The following is a 19,012-nucleotide window of genomic DNA, read 5'->3' as shown; positions in this document are numbered from 1 at the left end:
TGGAATATGCAATGTTTATGTTAGTTCATACGTTGCACATGATGTTTAAATGCCCCTTAAATCTGGTCAGTCAAGTGATGGTCTTTAAGCCTCCTTCTTTGCTTCTTTTCTTGACATGTAAGATTTGCTCACACATCTGTTCAATTGCTTGTTTGCATCAGCCAGCCATACTAGGACTGTTTGCTTTGATTACTTGTTGTTCTTGACCTAACACTCTAACAGAGCTTGTCAACGATTTAAACACTAAGGGCTGCTGTAGTGGGGCCTTGTCTAACTCATAGGTGACATAAAGGTTTGGATGTACACTACAGTAGGCTCTCCAAGAGTACCTGGAGATCCACTTCGAGGGTATGCCTAGTTTTTACATAATGCAGACATAGTAAATGCTCATTTCATTGTGTGCAAGTGCAAGAGATGCGGCATGTTTCATTATGTGGTGTTGTTTTGTTATAATCTCATCCTTTTGTGTTCACAGACTGGAAAGTATGCATATTTATCTTCCAAGGAGACGAGTAACTAGTTTGTGTCACCTTGCAGAGGGGGTGCAATGAAGATAAGATTGAGGATTTCCAAGTACAAGATGTTAGGAAGGAGCCTTGCAAGAGAAGTAGGAGCTACGCTGAGCCTCTTCAACCTGCTAAGGTAAGTCACTGTATGCAACTTCACAGTTCAATTCCTTGTTTGTTTCAGGCATAGTTAATTTGCTCTTTTAAATTGCTTTATTTGCCCTCAGTTAATGAGATGCCAAATAATCATGCCTAATGTTCGGTACTTGTATAACTATTAGTAGACATAATTAAAGGCCTTACCATTTAATTACTCTGCCGAAGTGTGTTTGAAGCTTTGAAGTCTATTAACCAACTATTATTGCATGAGGCTCACAATCTAGTTTATACTACGCTAAGGATTGAATAGTTTTGCCTGCTGTAGTATGATTGTATGAAACCCTCTACTATTCATTATGCTTCCTAGGACTTCCATTGAGATACAGAATGGCCAACTGCTTGCTTATACGCAACGTGCTGTCTAAATTTGTAACTTGTCTGTGTTTTTGATTGGGCCCCACCATCATGCTCCTCTGGTGAACTAAGAGGGATTTCTGTATGCTGGATGCACAGACTATCTTTCTTATAATTTTTAAAATATCACCTGCTTATGCTTCATGACGTGTAACATTATTGTTAGTCCTGTTTTGCCATGTAGTACAAAATAGTGTCTTGCTCGCTTCACTATTGTAACTATATTTTTGCCCTAGTCATGTGTACTTACAGAAACATTTCAGGATGAAGTGACATCAACACAAAGATCTGTGAGCAGTGCGGCATGGCCATTACCGAATGATTATGGATTGGAATTGGAATGTGATGATGTTCTCGAGCATCAACTAGAGGTGGCAAGACAACGTATACATGATTGTCAACATTTAATCAACAAGTTGAGATTGGACATGTAGGTATTAGATGCAGGAGTCAAAAAATGAAACAAGACACTGAGGTAACCATGAAGGAATTGGAGATTTTGTAGACTGAAATTTGTGCTACCTGAATCCGGCCAATCGATTATAGTTCAAATGGAGTTAAGTTGATGCGCGTCCATGATGTATGAGTTGTATTTGCCTAGTGTATGTAATTTGCTGTTTGTGTATGCTTTATTAACACATGTGTCGAACCATAATGCCCAGTGGGTATAATCGGCTGTAATTTCTTTATTGTATAGTGTAGGATTATTCTACCTTTCTATGCCTTGATATCTTTGTTGTATAGTGTATGCTTTTTAGAGGTGATAGTATTGAGTAGGATAATTCTTTGAATATGCTATATCATTCAAACGGGGGCCAACTTGCCCGACCATGGCCCTTCACGGGCCGTACAATCCCATGGGTCATGTACGGGCCGTCGGATCCATGGGTCTTCAATGGGCCGTCGGACCCATGGGCCTTCATTGGGCCGTCGGCTCCATGGGCCTTCAGTGGGCTGTCGGTTCCATGGGCCTTCAGTGGGCCGTCGGATCCATGGGCCTTTAGTGGACCGTCGGATCCATGGGCCTTCTACGTCTCATAGGATCCATGGGCCTTCTACGTCTCATAGGATCCATGGGCCTTTTAAGGGCCGACTCATTTATGGGTATTATACGGGCCTTTAATGGGCCGTAGACGGGCCTTTAATGGAAATGGTACATTTTATGGGCAGACCATAACGGGCCGTTAATAGGCCGTATTTTGTGATGCTATGAAAATGGCCCAACATATTAACGGTCCACAAACGGGCCAACTGTAACGATGGGCTAAATTTGGCCCACAAGCAGAAAATGACAGTAACGGGCCATAAGTAACCGAATGTTGCAAATGAGCCCAAGAATAAATGGGCCCTCAGAAGGCCGAAAGATAACTTGGGCTGGAAACGGCCAATGGAATAACGGGCCGTTAATGGGTATAAAGTGATACACTATTCATTACGGGCCAGTTTCACCACGGGCCATTTTTGGGTGTAAAGTGATACACTGTTCATTATGGGCCAGTTTCAACACGGGCCGTTAATGGGGCAATAGTTACAAAGGGCCTCATATGGGCCGAAAGACGTCACGGGCCATACATGGGCCAGAAGTGAAAATGGGCTGGAATCATATTTGATGGCCCAGATGACGCTACTGGGCCTAATTCGGATAGGGCGTAACGAGCCTTGGTTAGTGGGCTGTAAATGGGCTATACACGAACATGCCGTTAACATGCTTTCCATGGGCCGGGCCGCCACCTTTTGACCAAGTTAAACGAGCCGACCTTTTCACAGGAATGGGCCACTGTTGGGCCGTGCACGTGTCGACGTATCATAGGCGCCTTCTGTCCAATGAGTGGATGACATCTGTCCCAACGATGAGCCGACACGTGTTTCCTCCAGCCAATGATGATTTTACATGTGGAAAATCCCCATTGGTCGGGGTTGTTAACAGGTTATCGGATCCAAAACCCGACCCGATAGCTTAACGACATTCCATTACGGTGGATGCCACGTGTTGGTCACCCTTAACGAAAGCACTTCTGTGATGCGCGATTTATCGTCATGGAAGTGGACACTTTCGTGATGATAATTTTGGTAATGTCATGGAACACTTCTACGACAGCACAGGTATGACTATCTTGATTCTGTCATAAATTTGTCATGGATGTACATGCATGACAGAAAACGCGACCTACTGTGACAAACATGTATCACCACGGAAGTGTATTTTTTTTGTAGTGATTGTGGCATGATTGTTCAGATCCAAATGATTCAAGATAAAAGCTTATAAAACATAAAAATAGTAATACTTGAAGCATACTTACAAATAATCATGTCTTATCAGAATAGCATAGCCAAAGAAAGCTTATCCCTACAAAATCATATAGTTAGGCTATGCTTCATTTTCGTAACACAAAATACTCCCCTTATGCATAACCTCGATGACGAGCCGAGCAATTGGTTCATACTTTTTAACGCGCTTCAGCCTTTTCAACTCTTACGCAATACATGAGCGCAAGCCATGGACATAGCACTATGTGTGGTATATGGTGGTGGTTATGAAGACAAAGAGGGAGAAGATAGTCTCACATCAACTAGGCGTATCAAACGGGCTATGTAGATGCCCATTAATAGATATCAATGTGAGTGAGTAGGGATTGCCATGCAAAGGATGCACAAGAGCTATAAATATATGAAAGCTCAACAAAAGAAACTAAGTGGTGTGCATCCAACTTGCTTGCTCACGAAGACCTAGGGCGTTTTGAGGAAGCCCATCATTGGAATATACAAGCCAAGTTCTATAATGAAAAATTCCCACTAGTATATGAAAGTGACAACATAGGAGACTCTCTATCATGAAGATCATGGTGCTACTTTGAAGCACAAGTATGGTAAAAGGATAGTAACATTGTCCCTTCTCTCTTTCTCTCTCTCTCTCTCTCTCTTTTGGTGGGCTTCTTTGGCCTCTATTTTTGTATGGGCTTCTTTGGCCTCTTTTATTTTTATAAAGTCCGAAGTCTCATCCCGACTTGTGGGGGAATCATAGTCTTCATCATCCTTTCCTCACTTGGGACAATGCTCTAATAATGAAGATCATCACACTTTTATCGATTTACAACTCAAGAATTACAACTCAATACTTAGAACAAAATATGACTCTATGTGAATGCCTCTGGCGGTGTACCGGGATATGCAATGAATCAAGAGTGACATGTATGAAAAAATTATGAAGGTGGCTTTGCCACAAATATGATGTCAACTACATGATCATACAAAGAGCAACATGACAATGATGGAGCGTGTCATAATAAACGGAATGGTGGAAAGTTGCATGGCAATATATCTCAGAATGGCTATGGAAATGCCATAATAGGTAGGTATGGTGGCTGTTTTGAGGAAGGTAAATAATGGGTTCATGATACCGGCGAAGGTTGCGCGGTATAATAAAGGCTAGCAAAGTGGAAGGGTAAGTGTGCGTATATCCATGGACTCACATTGGTCATAAAGAACTCATATACTTATTGCAAAAATTTATTAGCCCTCGAAGCAAAGTACTACTACACATGCCCCTAGAGGGATAGATTGGTAGGAAAAGACCATCGCTCGTCCCCGACTGCCACTCATAAGGAAAGCACTCAAAGAGCACCCCATGCTACAAATTTGTTACATAACTTTTACCATACGTGCATGCTACGAGACTTGCCAACTTAAACACAAGTATTTCTCAATTTCATAATTACCCAACTAGCATGACTCTAACATTACCACCTTTATATCTCAAAACAATTATCAAGCATCAAATTTATCATAGTTTTTAATGCACTTTTTATGATAGTTTTTATTATACCTAACTTGGATGCTCATCATTCTAGGACCAAATTTATAACCCTAGCAAATATCATGCTGTTCTAAAAGACTCTCAAAATAATATAAGTTAAGCATGAGAGATCAATGATTTTTTCAAAATAAAGCCACCGCCGTGCTCTAGAAAATATAAGTGAAGCACATAGAGCCAAACTATCTAGCTCAAAAGATATAAGTGAAGCACATAGAGTATTCTAATAAATTCTAAATCATGTGGGTCTCTCCCAAAATGTGTGTACATCAAGGATGATTGTGGTAAACTAAAAATCAAAGACTCATATCATACAAGACGCTCCAAGCAAAACACATATCATGTGGTAAATAAAAATATAGCTCCAAGTAAAGTTACCGATAGATGAGGACGAAAGAGGGGATGCCTTCTGGGGCATCCCCAAGCTTAGGTTTTTGGTTGTACTTGAATATCTTGGGGTGCCATGGTCATCCCCAAGCTTAGGCTCTTGCCACCCTTTATTCCATAGTCCATCAAATCTTTACCCAAAACTTGAAAACTTCACAACACAAAACTCAACAGGAAATCTCATAAGCTCTGTTAGTGCAAGAAAGAAAAACCACCACATAAGGTACTGTAATGAACTCACTATTTATTTATATTGGTGTTAAACCTACTGTATTCCAACTTCTCTATGGTTCATACCCCCGATACGAGCCATAGATTCATTAAAATAAGCAAACAACACACGAAAAACAGAATCTTTCAAAAACATAACAGTCTGTAGCAATATGTAACTTTAGAATACTTATGGAACCTTACAAATCCTACCAAAATAGGAAGTCCTAGGAAATTTGTCTATTGATCTACAGAAAAAAGAATCAACGCAAAAGCACGTTTCTGTGATTTATTGATTTTTTTTCTCGTGAGCACAAAGTTTCTGTTTTTCAGCAGAATCAAATTAACTATCACCGTAAGTTATCCTATAGGTTCTACTTGGCACAAACACTAATTAAAACATAAAAACTCATCTAAACAGAAGCTAGATGAATTATTTATTACTAAACAGAAGCAAAAAGCAAGAAACAAAAATAAAATTGGGTTGCCTCCCAACAAGCGCTATCGTTTAACGCCCCTAGCTAGGCATTGATAATTTTAATGATGCTCACATGAAAGACAAGATTGAAGCGCAAAGAGAGCATCATGAAGCATGTGGCAAAACACATCTAAGTCTAACATACTTCATATTCATAGGGATATTATAATCAAACAAATTTGCAAGGCAAGCAAAAACTAGCATCTGCAAGGAAGAAGAAAGAGACGATAGCAATCTCAACATGACAAGAGGTAATTTAGTAAGATAAAAATTTCTACGACCATATTTTCCTATCTCATAATAATTACATGTAGGATCATAAGCAAATTCAACAATATAGCTATCACAAAACATATTCTCAACACGATTCACATGCATGCAAAGTTGACACTCTTCCAAGATAGTGGGATTAATATTGACTAAAGTCATGACCTCTCCAAACCCACTTTTCTCAAAAAATTCATAAGATTGATCAAAATCCAAATATGTGGGATCTAAATTTGACACTCTTCCAAACCCACTTTCAATAATATTACAAACACTATTATCAATCTCATATTCATCATGGGGGTTAAATAAATTTTCAAGATCAAAAGAAGAATCACCCCAATCATGATCATTGCAACAAGTAGTAGACATAGCAAAACTAGCATCCCCAAGCTTAGGGTTTTGCATATTATTAGCACAATTGACATCAAGAGAATTTATAGTAACATCATTGCAATCATGCTTTTCATTGAAGGAACTACCAAGTATGGGTGCAATAGCAATGATCTCATGTTTAACATAAGGAACTATAGCAAATTCATCTTCATAAATATTTGCATCATGGCCACAAGAATAGCAAGCATCATGTTCATCAAGGGATATTTCAATCAAATCATCGGAATCATTATATATAGATTCATGCATATCATTATTTTCTTCCAAAGCAACAGTCATTCTCTCAATAAATTCTTTGACATAGACATTATGAGCATAGTTTTCATAGCAATATTTAAGTATGTTAAAATTTTCAGATTTGTAGAGAGTAATATCATACTTTTCAATCAAAGAAGCAACTTCATAAGCACCCTTAAAAGCAACAAATTCTTCAATTTGTTCGATATCATAGTAACTATAAACACCCTTTGCATAAGAAGATAAGATTTCATTTTCATTAAACTCACATAGGTAGGGAAGGTGTTTTTTAGGGTTCTTAGAGCAACAAGTAAAATCACAAATTTCAAAAAGATTCCAGGCATAACACATCAATCTGTTTATTTGATCACATAAGAGTTTCCCTTTTTCAGACAAACGGTGACACACAAAATGAGCATGCTCATCTAAAGATTTCCCATCAACTAGGCTAGTTGGGGTTTCAGCACGAGCGCATAAGGATCGAAGATGATCCAAGTAGAACACTTTAAGTGGATCCATATCAATAGATTTTTAGAAAGCAAAGATGCAAGCACATAGAAGGCACATGGAGACAATAGCAAACATAAGATCGAACAAAAGAGGGGCGAATAAAATGGCAAGGGTGAAGTGGGGGAGAGGAAAATGAGAGGCAAATGGCAAATAATGTAATGCGAGGGAGATGAGTTTGTGATGGGTACTTGGTATGTCTTGACTTGAGCGAAGACCTCTCCGGCAACGGCGCCAGAAATCCTTCTTACTACCTCTTGAGCATGCGTTGGTTTTTCCCTTGAAGAGGAAAGGGTGATGCAGCAATGTAGCGTAAGTATTTCCCTCAGTTTTAAGAACCAAGGTATCAATCCAATAGGAGGCTCCTCAAAAGTCCCACGCACCTACACAAACAAACAAGAACCTCGCAACCAACACGATAAAGGGGTTGTCAATCCCTTCACGGTAACTTGCGAAAGTGAGATCCGATAGAGATAATAAAATAAGATAAATATTTTTGGTATTTTTATGATATGGATTGGAAAATAAGAGTTGCAAATAAAAGTAGATGGAAAACTTGTTTGATAAAAGATAGACCCGGGGGCCATAGGTTTCACTAGTGGCTTCTCTCAAGATAGCATAATTATTACGGTGGGTGAACAAATTACTGTCGAGCAATTGATAGAAAAGTGCATAGTTATGAGATTATCTAGGCGTGATCATGTATATAGGCATCACGTCCGCAACAAGTAGACCGAAACGATTCTGCATCTACTACTATTACTCCACACATCGACCGACTCCTGCCTGCATCTAGAGTATTAAGTTCATAAGAATAGAGTAACGAATTAAGCAAGATGACATGATGTAGAGGGATAAACTCAAGCAATATGATATAAACCCCATCTTTTTATCCTCGATGGCAACAATACAATACATGCCTTGTTGCCCCTGCTGTCACTGGGAAAGGACACCGCAAGATTGAACCCAAAGCTAAGCACTTCTCCCATTGCAAGAAAGATCAATCTAGTAGGCCAAACCAAACTGATAATTCAAAGAGACTTACAAAGATAACCAATCATACATAAAAGAATTAAGAGGAGATTCAAATATTTCTCATAGATAAACTTGATCATAAACCCAAAATTCATTGGATCTCGACAAACACATCACAAAAAGAGTTACAACGAATAGATATCCAAGAAGAGGAAGGAGAACTTTGTATTGAGAACCAAAGAGAGAGAAGAAGCCATCTAGCTAATAACTATGGACCCGAAGGTCTGTGGTAAACTACTCACAACTCACCGGAGAGGCCTTGGTGTTGATGGAGAGGCCCTCCATGGTCGATTCCCCCTCCGTCGGAGCGTCGACGAAGGCTCCAAGATGGGATCTCACGGATACAGAAGGTTGCGGTGGTGGAAATAGTTTTTCGTGGTGCTCCTGGATGTTTTCAGGGTCCATGGATATATATAGGAGGAAGAAGTAGGTCGGTGGATGCTCAAGGGGCCCACAAGGGTGGGGGGTGCGCCCACCCTTATAGGGCGCGTCGGGTACCCTCGTGGCCGCCTCGTCCGCTTCTTGACGTCCACTCCAAGTCTCCGGGATTGCGTTTGTTCCAAAAAGATCGTTCCCGAAGGTTTCATTCCGTTCCTTGATATCCCTTTCCTTCGAAACACTGAACTAGGCAAAAAAACAGAAATTCGGGCTGGGCCTTCGGTTAGTAGGTTAGTCCCAAAAATGATATAAAAGTGTAGAGTAAAGCCCATAAACATCCAAAACAAGTAATATAATAGCATGGAACAATCAAAAATTATAGATACGTTACGTATCAGATACCATCAACTTCGTATGAAATTGGGAGATGAATGGAAAACAACATTTAAAACTAAGTTTGGATTATATGAGTGGTTAGTCATGCCTTTTGGGTTAACTAATGCACCTAGTACTTTCATGAGATTAATGAACGAAGTTTTACGTGCTTTCATTGGACGATTTTTGATAGTCTATTTTGATGATATAATGTTTTGTAGCAGATCTTTGGAGGAACATTTGGAACATTTATGTGTTGTTTTTATTGCTCTACATGATGCACGTTTGTTTGGTAACACTGGGAAGTGCACCTTTTGCACCAACCGAGTATCTTTTCTTGGCTATGTTGTTATTCCACAGGGAATTGAAGTTGATAGATCCAAGATTGAAGCTATTGAGAGTTGGCCGCAGCCCAAAACGGTCACGCAAGTGAGGAGTTTTCTTGGCCTCGCTGGATTCTATAGTCGTTTTGTGAGAGATTTCAGCACCATTGCTGCACCTCTCAATGAGCTTACAAAGAAGGATGTGCCTTTTGTTTGGGGTGTCGCACAGGAAGAAGCCTTCACAGTATTGAAAGGTAAGTTAACACATGCTCCTTTACTCCAACTTCCTGATTTTAATAAGACTTTTGAGCTTGAATGTGATGCTAGTGGAATTGGATTAGGAGGTGTATTATTACAAGATGGCAAACCTATTGCATAATTTTCTGAAAAATTGAGTGGGCCTAGTCTGAATTATTCTACTTATGATAAAGAATTGTATGCTCTTGTTCGGACTTCAGAAACATGGCAACATTATTTAGAAAAAAGTTTGTTTTACTCCCCTGAACAAAGTGGGTGGTTCACTTTACCCCCTGATCTATACTTTGGCTCCTTCTACACCCCAAACAAAACAAAACTGGATAAAAAAACCGGCTGGTTTGTCTCCCTTTGATGCTGATGTGGCACAGTCAAAGGGCGGTTTTGACCGTGGTGGGGCCTACTTGTCAGGTTGGACTGTTATAGAGTTGTCGTTCCCCATTGCGATCTGGATCAGAAATCCGCCACTTCACAGTCCAAATCCCTAACCCTATTCTCCATGGGCGGTGGCAGCGTGAGCTCCAGCACCATGTCGCCAAACGCCGTGAGCGCCACCGGCGATGGAGGCGCGGCCCCGATCGTCGCAACAGCCCAGGCGAGCCATAGCTTGCTGGAACGGCGGTTCCCGCAGGAGGTGTGGTTGCGGGGAGAGCCGGAGCTCCATCGAGAGGCGAGCCATGTCCCTATCTATCGCACTCCGGCCATGGATGCGCTGGAGCTGCGCTTCGGGTGGTATGTGCTTCTGGAAACTGTGGTCGGAGACGGCGAGCAGACAGTGACGCCGACAACCATGCTGGCGACCTTGCGGCAACATTACAGGGTGGTGCCGTCCGAGGTGGTCCTCGAGGTCGCGTGCCCACCACACGACCTGTGGCTGACCTTCTCGGCGGAGGAGAAGTGCTCTGAGGTGCCCCTTTCATCAATGAAGATCAAGTGTTGCCGGCGTTGGATTCAGTATTTGCGTTGGTGCAGAATGGTCCGTGCTCAGCCAGGTGCTCTAAAGTACAAGAACAAGCTTGGCTTTGAAGGCCTCCCAAACCAGGCCTGGACGACGGCGTCCGTGAAAGATGTTCTCAAGCAGCTGGGTGGCGAGCTGATTGAGATCCTGCCGCCGGCAAGCAGCCGCGAGCTTGAGGTAATGGTGTGGCTTCGTGACCCTTCCTTTGTTGGCAAGGTGGTGATAGTGGAGATACCTAAGCCGGAGCTGACAAACAAGCTACCCGAGTCCATGGATGAGTATGAAGCAATGCATTCGAATTGGGTGACTACAGACCGTCGTCGCCGAGGAAGAAGAATAGCTTACTATATCCTGTCATTTGCCACATGAAGGAGGTTGCCGATCATGGTCCTCTACCTGCTGAAGGACCGCCTGATGAGTGGCTACCAGGAGAAGGCAAGGACCTAATTCGCAAGCATATCTTCAAGACTGTGCTGGGCAAGATCGACGGCACTGACGGTGCTGAAGGAGTTTGACTTTGTGTCCTATTATTAGGCACTTGGTTCGTTGTACTATGTGTTAACAATCTGTAGTGTTGTACCGTGTGTTCAATTCTATTTTGTGCTCGTTGTTGTGGTGAAGCAACTGTACTGCTTGCTGTGTACTGAATTTGTGCCAAAATTGTCCCAAATATTTGTGTAATGTGCTGGTACTATGTTGTCTTGTGAAATGGTACAATTGTGAGCTTCTTTGTTTGTGCCAAAAGTGAACATATTTTGCCAAGCTGCTATCAAAAGGAAATTTCTTTCAAAAGAGAACATAGTAAACAGTATCATTTTGCAACTAAACACAAATTCTGTAGCTTAGCAGTAACAAACACAAGTTCATCAAACAGAAATTCTGCAGTTTAACAACAACAAACACAAGTTCATGCTAGTAGCACATCACCAGCAACCTACTAACAATTTGAAGGCTCCAAACAACAGAAATTTTCCTGCTTAACCCCTCAGTTCATCAAACATGCTAACCCTGGTAGATTTCCTCCTTCTCTGACTAGAACTAGCACCAGGTGTTCTGTTTGCTTTCTTTAGAGGCCTTCCCCTTCTAGGCTGTGCTGTCCCTCCTATAGCTTGCTGTGAAGACTGGCCTCTCCCTCCTGTAGCTTGCTGTGAAGACTGGGCTCTCCCTCCCGCAGCTTGCTATGATGTTTGAGTTGCCTGCTGTGAAGACTGGGCTGTAGTAGTTTCATTTGCTACTCTTTCAGATGTCCTTGGAGGATTTTCCTACATAACACACAGAAGTAACAGTTGTTAGGTGTTTCACATTGCTGCAATTTCACAAGTACAAAACATATAGAAATCAAACATATGTAAAAATCATTACACACTTTTGTTTCTTTTTTCCTCTTCCTATTCTTGTACTTTCCCTTGTTGGGGTTAGTATTGCATTTCCTCATGTTGTGCCCAGGATTTCCACATAAACTACACTTGATCTTAGTTCCAATCTTGGAGAGTTTGTATGCATACTTAGGAGGCTCATCTCCACCTCTTACTCTCTCTGTCCTGGGCCTCCCAGGCATTTGCACATAGCTTGGAAGTAATGGTCTAGGTCTGTCAGATATTGGCCAGCTAGGCATGCCCTCCATTGGCATCATGACATGTTCATATGTCTTGTTGTAAGCTTCAATCTTGTAGCAAGGTGCAATAAGTGAATCTATGTCATCAGGGCCACATTGTGAAGCTGCTAGAGCATGAACACATGGAATTCCTGACAATTGCCAGTATCTACAAGAACATGTTCCTGCTTGCAAGTCAACTTTGAATCCATGCTGTCCTAACTTCACCTCATATCCATCTTTTCCATTCCATATTGTCTCACACTTCTTAGTAAGTTGTATCAACTTGTTCACCTTTTTGAGGATTTTGGGACAAATTGTCCGTTCCAATTGGCAGGCATAGCTCTATTAACTTGAATCCTTACTGTCACCTTTGCTCTGATTGGTTCAAACATACTGATGATAGGAAGACCTCTATATTCCATTATCCAATTGTTAAAACTTTCACACATATTATTGTCGACTAAATCACAGAATGATCCTTCTTTGAACCATGCTCTATACCAATGTTAAGGCCCAGCCTGCATCATGTCTCTTGCTCCTTCTGGTGTGAGTTGAGCAAGCTTTCCCCTGTTTAAATTAAACTGGACTCTGTTAGAAGACTTTGCACAAGCCCAAAATCTCTTCTGGTATTTCTGGTCCCTATGGTTTTTCTTCCAGTTAGCATAAATGCGCCTAGAAATTTTTTTGTGTTCAGCTCTTGGTACAACCTTTGAAATTGCATTGATTAGACCTTTCTGCTGATCTAATATAAACACCCAGCCTTCACCTTGATTTGAAATCTCCAAGTCTTTATTTAACAATGCCATAAACCAGAACCAGGAGTCCTTATTTTCCACCTCAACTGCTGCCCAAGCAATGGGATACATTTGCCCATTTGCATCTCTTCCAAGAGCACAGAGTAGCTCTCCACTTTGAGCCCCCTTAAAGAAGCAGCCATCCAAACCCACTACTTTCCTGCACCCTTCTATGAAACCTCTCTTGCAAGCCTGAAAGCACACATACAATCTTTGAAAAACTGGTGCAGTTTCTTTTGGATTAAGCACAACTGCCACAGTGCTTCCTGGATTGCTCATCTTCCCAATCACTATCACTCTTCTCTTATGTCTTCTCTTCTTCAATTGCAGCATTAGTTTCCTCTTCCTCTTTCTCTCCAATATCAGACACACTGTTCTGTCCATCTTCATTAACATCATCTTCATAATTCACATACACATCCATAACCCCACAATCTGTAATACACCTATCCATGAAGAACACACTTCTAGCAGTGTCCATTCGTCTCAACCCATCTCTAACATTTTTTCCAGGAAACAACCAGTAAAGCCTGTGCTTCTCTGTTAGCTCTTCACCATGGTAGGCCATATTTATATCTGCTAACTACTCCCTGACAGTAGCTAAGGATATATTGTACCTCTCAACAGATGTGACCTGTATATTACCATCAACATATGACAATTGCTTGTTTGACTTCTCAAATTGGCCATTGTAAAAGAAACAGATGCCTAACCAATCTAGTGCTTAACCTACAGATTAGAACAACATTCAATCTTCAATTAGAACCTACATACAGCAGCTAACTAGAGCAGAGCAAGTACACCAAGGGAAGGGGATTGGAGGGATGGGACTCACCTTAGTTCGTCTACGCCGACGCGAAATCAGACAGACCACAGCAGCCGCCGCCGCATCGACAGAGCCGTCAACCTAGGGTTTGAGGACGGGGGAGAGAGCAGCCGTGGGAGAAGGAACATGTTGGGGAAGATTCACGGGTTGCACTGTTGCCGCCGCCGCCACCACCAACACTCTGACCACCATTGCTGGTTGGAGTTCAGCGCTACCCCGAGGGAGCCATCGATGGAGACATGGGGGAGAAGAATAAAGGGATTTCGATCTCTTTCTGGTCCAGAACACAACGGGGAACGACAACGTGTAACAGTCCAACCTGACGAGTAGGCCCCACCACGGTCAAAACCACCCTTTGACTGTGCCACATCCGCATTGAATGGAGACAAACCAACCGGTTTTGTCCGGTTTGGTTTTGTTTGGGGTGTATAAGGAGCCAAAATATAGATCAGGGGGTAAAGTGAACCACCCACTTTGTTCAGGGGAGTAAAATGGACTTTTTTCCATTATTTATGGCCCAAAGAATTTGTTATACATTCTGATCATGAATCTTTGAAACGTATTAAAATTCAAGCTAAACTGAATCGTAGACATGCTAAATGGGTTGAATTCATTGAGACTTTCCCTTATGTCATTAAACATAAGAAGGGTAAAAAATGTTATTGCTGATGCATTGTCTCCCACTATACTATGCTTTCACAACTTGACTTCAAAATATTTGGTTTGGAGACCATCAAAGATCAATATGTGCATGATGCTGATTTTAAACATGTAATGCATAATTGTAAAGAAGGAATAATGTGGAACAAGTTTGTCATTAATGATGGATTTGTGTTCCGTGCTAACAAGCTATGCATTCCAGCTAGCTCCGTTAGTCTTTTGTTGTTGGAGGAGGCGCATGGAGGAGGACTAATGGGACACTTTGGCGTGAAGAAGACGGAGGACATACTTACTACACATTTCTTTTGGCCAAAGATGAGATGGGATGTTGAGCGTTTTATTGCTCGCTGCACTACATGTCAAAAAGCTAAGTCACGACTCAATCCTCATGGTTTATATATGCCTTTGCCTGTACCTAGTGTTCCTTGGGAGGATATATCTATGGACTTTGTTTTAGTTTTACCTCGAACAAAGAAGGGGAGGGATAGCATATTTGTTGTCGTGGATAGATTCTCAAAAATGGCACACTTTATACCATGCCATAAAAGCGATGATGCTGTTAATGTTGCTGATTTGTTCTTTTGTGAAATTATTCGCTTGCGTGGTGTGCCAAATACTATTGTTTCAGATCATGATACTAAATTTCTTAGCCACTTTTGGAGATGTTTATGGGCTAAGTTGGGGACTAAACTGCTTTTTAGTACTGCTTGTCACCCCCAAACTGATGGACAAACTGAAGTAGTTAATAGAACATTGTCTACTATGATTAGGGCTGTTTTGAAGAATAATAAGAAAATGTGGGAGGAATGCTTGCCTCATATTGAATTTGCTTATAATCGTTCATTGCATTCTACTACTATATGTGCCCTTTTGAAATTGTGTATGGTTTCCTACCTCGTGCACCTATTGATTTGTTGCATCTTCCATCTTCAGAGAAGGTTAATTTTGATGCTAAACAACATGCTGAATTGATCTTAAAAATGCATGAGTTAACTAACGAAAATATTGAGCGTATGAATGCTAAATATAAACTTGCTGGAGATAAGGGTAGAAAACATGTTGTGTTTGCACCTGAAGATCTTGTTTGGTTACATTTGCGTAATGATAGGTTTCCTAATTTGGGCAAATCAAAGTTAATGCCACGTGCTGATGGTCCTTTTAAGGTGTTGGAGAAAATAAATGATAATGCATATAAACTTGAGCTGCCTGCAAATTTTGGGGTTAGTCCCACTTTTAACATTGCAGATTTGAAGACTTTTTTTGGTGAGGAAGATGAGCTTCCGTCGAGGACGACTTGATTTCAAGAAGGGGAGGATGATGAGGACATCAATACTGTTGTTACACCCACAGTCCCTGCTACTATACATACTGGACCAATTACTAGAGCTCGCGCACGCCAATTGAATTACCAGGTACTTTCGTTTCTTGGTAATGATTCTAATGTTCATGAGAATATGATGTTGCCTAAAATGGATACATTTGTTTTGCTTACAAATGAAGGGCCTAGCTTGGAGAAGGATGAACATTGGAGCAATAACAAGCATGGAGATGATGGCATGCGCAAATGAAACAAGAACGGAGTTACAAGTGATAAGTGATGATTTCAGGACTTTGAAGCCACCATAATGAGTGCATGAAGCCCTGGACGAAATATACAAGATGCCACTTCATAAATTTCGTCCAGAGGCTATTCTAGGTGTTGCGTCACCTTATTATTGGGACAGGCCCATGTAATTTCGAAATACATAAGTATAGGCTATTTTTAGAGTCCGTGTGTGTGGGGAAACAAGAGATAGGGTTGGTTTCGGACCCCCTCCCCCAAGGGCCACGAAATTCCCCCTCTTCCTCCATATATATAGCCCTTAGGGCCCCGTTTAGACTTTGGGTTTTGTTTAGATTAAAAGTTGGCCATAGCTACAACTTCGCGTACTTCGTTTGTGTTCAACGACTAGACCAAGATGTCACAAAACCCCATCTTGATCAATAAAGCTTTCATCTTATATTTGCAATATCCAGATTGCAATCTCAGATTCTTGCTTGTTCTTCGTTTGCTCGCAGGAAATAGACCCTCGTAGTCAGGTTGATCGTGCTTCGGCATGGTCAATAACCTCTCGGAGTTGGTTTAGCGATTGCTAAGGCGCGACGTCCTCACACGTACGAAGTCGGATCGTCAAAGTCTACTCCTCCAAAACGATAATCACCATCTCATCGAAAGACGGGACACCTTTGCCTCTATCATAGTACGTATCTCCTTCACTACCCCTTGACAATCAGTTGCAATATGGATAGCTTGTAGTTGTAGATCGTTGCAGAGGTCCAGTGCTTCTCTGACCACCATCGGCTCAAGAGTAGCTGGGTCTCCTATCGTTTCAAAGACAACTGTCGATGCCCCAAGAAATGCACCGGTGTGATCCCTGCTGATTGCACCCACAACTCCATACCGGTCCGACCGCTCAACAGTTGCATCTGTATTTACTTTCACTACCCCCACCGACGGTGCAATCCATTGACTGGGGCGCGGAGCTGGAACAGAAGGTTATGCCGTGACTCGCTTTATAACCTAAAGATCGGCTTGTTGCGAAGATATGAATCCATGAATGGCGTGCGGCCTTTGAAAGACGTCTTCATAGATTGCTTTCCTTCTCGCCTTCCAGATGGCCCACAAACTCACTGCTAGACGTACAAACTCTTCCCCACTCAAAGCCTCTTGCATAGTGAACAACCACTTCTTCGCTCCATCCTCCTGAATAATGCTAAGCTGATCAAGAATCACTTCCGAAGATAGAGCCCAGGTGCTTCTAGATATTGGGCATTGTAATAGGGCATGTTTCCATGTATTCCACTGTCCACATAAGACACACGCAGTCGAAGTTGACATGTTGCGCCAGTGCAGAACTTGAGCTGACGGAAAAGAGTGTCGTGCCAATCTCCAAAGGAACATACGCACCTCAGGTGGGACTTGTGCTTTCCATATTGAGCTCCACTCCTTGCTCTGGAACATAGCGCTAGAAGAATCCTCCCTTTGATCAATATAGTTTTCCCGGCTTGACTTTGTTCTAACCAGCAATCAGTATGCCGAAGCCACAGTAAATAAACCCCTGGGGTTTTCATGCCATGCCCAGAAGTCATTGATCCGTCTAAAACAGGGATCTTGAGAATCTCTTCGGTGTCAAAACGTGTGAAGATCGACCTGACCATGTCTTCTCTCCATGCAGCAGTCGTGGTGTCAATTAAGTCCACCACAAGCTAGGGCTGATTCTGTACTAAGGAGCAAATTGGTCATTTGAAGCTGTCTCCGGGTATCCAATTATGATCCCAAATCCTGGTGGTCTCCCCATTCCCAATCCTCCTTATAATTCCTTGCAACAATACCTCCTTCCCATCCAAGATGGCCCTCCATATCTGTGACGGGTGGGATCCAAGCTCCGCCTCGAGAAGGGACCGATCAAGAAAGTATACAGCTTTCAGGATTCTGGAACTTAGAGATTCTTCGTTCAAAATCCTCCATGCTTGCCTAGCTAGAAGTGCTAAGTTAAACAACTCTAGATCATGGAAACCGAGTCCCCCCAAATGTTTGGGCATAGTCATCACATCCCAGGCCACCCATGCTGGCTTTCTCCTTCCCCTCTTGCTTCCCCACCAAAATTGTTGAATCAGAGAGGAGATGCTCTTGCACAAGCCCCTCGGCAATCTGAAACAAGACATAGAGTATACCGGTATAGCTTGAGCCACTGATTTGATAAGTACCACCTTCCTGCTGACGACAGAAGCTTCTCCGTCCATCCTTTAACTTTCTCGCAAACTCTATCACGCAAATATTTGAAGGTGCCATTTTTTGAATGCCCCACCTCCGTAGGCATCCCTAGATACCTATCATTGAGTGATTCATTTTGCACTTGGAGCTTGTTTTTCACATTGTTTCTCAAGTTCTGGGGGCACCCTTTGCTAAAAAATATAGAAGACTTTGCATGATTTATCCGCTGTCCAGACGCTTGGCAGTAGATATCCAGTAGGTTTGACACATGTTCTGCTCCCTTCACACTTGACTTGAAAAGCAACAGGCTGTCATCTGCAAACAAAAGGTGATTCATCGACGGCGCCGTGGGTGCCACCTTGATACCTGCTAACAGAGACGACTGAGAACTGGATTTCAGGAGGCACGAGAGGCCCTCTGCTGCAATCAAGAAAAGGTAAGGGGAGATAGGGTCTCCCTGCGGAATTCCTCTAGATGGTTCGAAACTCTCTAGTTTTTCTCCATTAAAAAGCACATAAACGAAATGTTTCAGTTCAGAAGATCTAAACCTGGTCATATGGGCCTATACTGCAGTTCGGTTCGGCCCATCTCTCTACTCATGTGAAGCGAATCGTAGTAAAACATGGGCCGGCTTGGATTCGGAGCAGCGCGGCTGGACGTGTAGGTGCGTCGACCTCCCGACGCCGGTCACCGGATCCGCCATAGCTCGATCCGGCGTCTTCTCTGGTTCTTCGCCCCAGCGAGC

This window comes from Triticum dicoccoides, chromosome 6B, assembly GCF_002162155.2.
Source record: "Triticum dicoccoides isolate Atlit2015 ecotype Zavitan chromosome 6B, WEW_v2.0, whole genome shotgun sequence".
Taxonomy (NCBI): Eukaryota; Viridiplantae; Streptophyta; class Magnoliopsida; order Poales; family Poaceae; genus Triticum; species Triticum dicoccoides.
Note: the sequence above shows the minus strand (reverse complement) of the source record.